The 3,601-nt window shown below is 44.1% G+C and overlaps 1 pseudogene; it reads left to right on the top strand.

The window, feature by feature from the left end:
- Positions 1–371: 371 nt before the first annotated feature.
- LOC109739051 (uncharacterized) lies at positions 372–2,811 on the top strand (annotated as a pseudogene).
- The last annotated feature ends 790 nt before the right edge of the window (positions 2,812–3,601 follow it).

Genomic DNA, 3,601 nt, shown 5'->3' with positions numbered 1-3,601 from the left:
TTTTTTTTACAACATACCTACGGGATATTTCTACAACTCCAAAAACATTCAGCTCGAAATTCAATCTATAGCAACATAGTTCCTAAAAAAAATAGATTTGTAGCTAGAATGCTAGATAAACAAACAAAAAAGACTAACATGATTCTTGAGATTTTACATGTGACATGGATGTGCGCTGCCACTTGTTTCGAGAATTTTTAAACTAAGAAAACTGATCTCACGGATCACACCTCACAACGGATCCTATTATTATAGTCTCCCACGTTCCCGGGGCGTGCGCCTTCAAAACTAGCGCTGCCATTTTTATGAAGACGCTCCTCTGAAGCTTATTACAAAAGGGTGAAGCTCTGAAGCTGTTGGCATAACAAAACATGGCTCCTCTGACTCCCAGGCTTGTGGTGCCCATCGATGTGAAGAAGAAGCCATGGGAGCAGGAGGTTCATCTCCACAACCGCTGGCATCCGGACATCCCTCCCGTCGCCGATGTGACCGAGGGGGAGTTATTCCGTGTTGAGATGGTCAATTGGACCAGAGGACAGGTCAGAGACGATGACTCCGCAGATGACATCAAATCTCTGGATCTCACCACTGTAAGTATGCATTTTATTTATGAGCTTTTTTTTTGGAAGAAATGTTGTTTGATAATAGCATATCACCGGATTCGTTAGACAAGGCACGGAAGATCGTCGTTCGATCTACATCAGGGGGTGTTCGAATTTGCTCCTGTTGGTTGACTATGCTTTTGATGCGCTGTTTATTTTAGTAGAAAGAGTAATATTTCTCTCATATGCATTAGACAAAAGCAAGTCTTTAGTGCCACCAAACTGAATATGTGTGGGTTTTCCACAGCCTCACTATCTCAGTGGCCCACCTAGAGTAGTGGATGCTGAGGGGGTTCCAGCTTCACCCGGCGATCTTCTCGCGGTGGAGAACTGCAACCTCGGCCCGCTTCCGGGCGACGAGTGGGGCTATACCGGGATATCCGAAAGGGAGAATGGGGGAGGGTTCTTGACCGACCACTTCCCAGGTGCAAGAAAGGCCATTTGGTATTTCGAAGGGATTTACGCACACTCCCCTCAGATACCAGGTAAGAAGTTGCTGCTATGCATTGGTGTGAATGAAGAGTTTCAGCTTCAGATCATTCAAATAGTTCCATTTCGTGCATACCAGGTGTTCGGTTTCCGGGGTTAACTCATCCTGGTATAGTGGGGACTGCGCCGTCGGCCGAGCTTCTCAGTATATGGAACCAAAGGGAAAGAGAATTGGTCGACACGGGCCACGAGTCTCTGAAACTGTGTGAAGTTCTACACCAGAGACCCCTTGCTAACTTACCAACCTCCCACAGCTGCTTACTTGGGAAGGTACGACGTGTCCATCGATACTTTGTTTATATATGGTTATTAAAGAGCTATGCTCACAATATATGCAATGTTCTGCAGATCCAGGAAGGGACTCCTGACCTGAGTGGCCAAAGATTGCAAATGAAGCAGCAAGGACCATTCCTGGAAGAGAGAATGGGGGCAACTGTGACATCAAGAATCTAAGCAGAGGTTCCAAAGTTTATCTGCCAGTATTTGTTGAAGGAGCAAATTTTGAGTACTGGTGATATGCACTTCTCCCAAGGTGATGGTGAAGTCTCATTGTGCGGAGCGATATAAATTAGTGGATTCCTTGAGCTAAAGTAATTGCCTTAATTCTCAGCTGATCAACTGTACATGCCTTGCTGAATTTGCTGGTTGGATGACAGAAAACTGCCATGTGAAATTCTGCTGAATTATTTTTGTGTGTAGGTGTGAGATCATAAGAGGTGGGATGAAGGAGTACTTGACTCCTGTTGGTCCAGCATCCCTTCATGTGAACCCTATCTTCGAGATAGGTCCGGTGGAGCCGCGCTTCTCGGAATGGTTAGTCTTCGAGGGCATCAGCGTCGATGAGTCGGGGAAGCAGCATTTCCTTGATGCATCAGTTGCCTACAAGCGTGCAGTTCTCAATGCCATTGAGTACCTCTCCAAGTTTGGGTACTCCAAGGAGCAGGTAGGCACTAACCAGGGTTAATTTTATATTGTCACCTTGTAATTACGTTAGGGGCATTATCTTGAGTTCTGAACTTTGGGTTATATATGCAGGTCTATCTTTTGCTGTCATGCTGTCCATGTGAGGGTAGGATATCTGGAATAGTAGATGCCCCTAACGCAGTGGCGACACTTGCTATCCCGACAGCGATATTTGACCAGGTATCCTCCAATAGCCCCAGCCCAACACAATATCTTCTGCGCCAAAAAACTTTCATCTTCTTAATAAGGACAGAACGACAAAGGCTGCGGATGATGCCTTTGGTCTGATCTGGATCTGGCTTAAGCTTTCTGTGCTACATTTCTTTGGAGAAACCTAAAATTGGTGTCCACTGATAGTATGTATGTAGGTTTTATGTAGCACAGACAGCAGATCAATGCTGATACTGCTAGGTTATTTTACCCAAAAGCATTGTGAGTCTAGTCAGTAATGTGCAAATCATGGCTCCTGATAGTATCTCCTTCATTTGTAGGCATTTTCATTGCTATGAGTAATTTTACTTAAAATCCAGGTGCATGACATTTCAATTGTTAACATATGTAGGATATAAGGCCAAAACGCCTGGGGCATGGACCAAAATTGAGGAAACTTCCGGATGATCTGAGATGAACATACGGTGGACCATATATGCAGTGGAGCACAAGACCAAAGCGGTACAAGGACACCATGGCATCAATCAAGCGTCTAAAAATAAGGCCCGATCATGTTTACACAATCTCTTATAATAAATCTGAGTAACCATCTTTGTTATTTCAACAATCATTTATGTTTGTGTGACCCGGAATGTGGACCAGTAGTTGTAATGCCATATTGTCTATTGAGTTCTCTCTTGCTGCAAAGTTTTGTGATGTAGGTCATGCAAGCATTTTGCTTGTTATTACTATTGAAATTATGCAACTCTCCAAATAAATTAGAGGTCCTCTAACCCTCTAGGCAATAGGTTCCGAACCCATTTTTAGGTAATAATGGCGGTTGTGCTGCCGATCTGCACCTTTGAGATGTTTCAACAGAGCTTTAAGATTGAAGTTCTCTGTACGAGTCCAAGACCTAGGCTCTCGTTCCAACAATGTAGTTCATCTTTCAATGGTTGGTGATACACGATCGGATCGGTCACACCGTCTCAGATTGCTCCGGCTCCTGAATGAGAACAGAGGGTTCTATATACTTCCTCTTCATGCACAAGATGGAGTGAGGTTTTCTGTTAAATTTTCTTCACCAAACTTTCCTCCTCTCGGCACAACAGTTTAATTAAGCTCAACATCCATAACACAAGATATATAAGAATGCAAGCACTCGCATGAGATTTCAGGAACTACTGCCTCACTCAAGCATCCATCTTTCATTACTGCCGATCGACATTTGCAATGTACAACATACAACATAAGAGAACTATAGAAGCCCAAAAGCATTGCACAGGCCACACCCATTGTGAACAAAGGCTTCTGCTTTCCCTTCCAAAGATTTGCAGACATCGGTTTCTTGCCACGAAAGCGCATACATTCGCAATCCGTCAGCTGCAAAGACTGAG

Source organism: Aegilops tauschii, chromosome 3, assembly GCF_002575655.3.
Source record: "Aegilops tauschii subsp. strangulata cultivar AL8/78 chromosome 3, Aet v6.0, whole genome shotgun sequence".
NCBI lineage: Eukaryota > Viridiplantae > Streptophyta > Magnoliopsida > Poales > Poaceae > Aegilops > Aegilops tauschii.
Note: the sequence above shows the minus strand (reverse complement) of the source record. Positions and strands in the feature narration are given on the sequence as shown.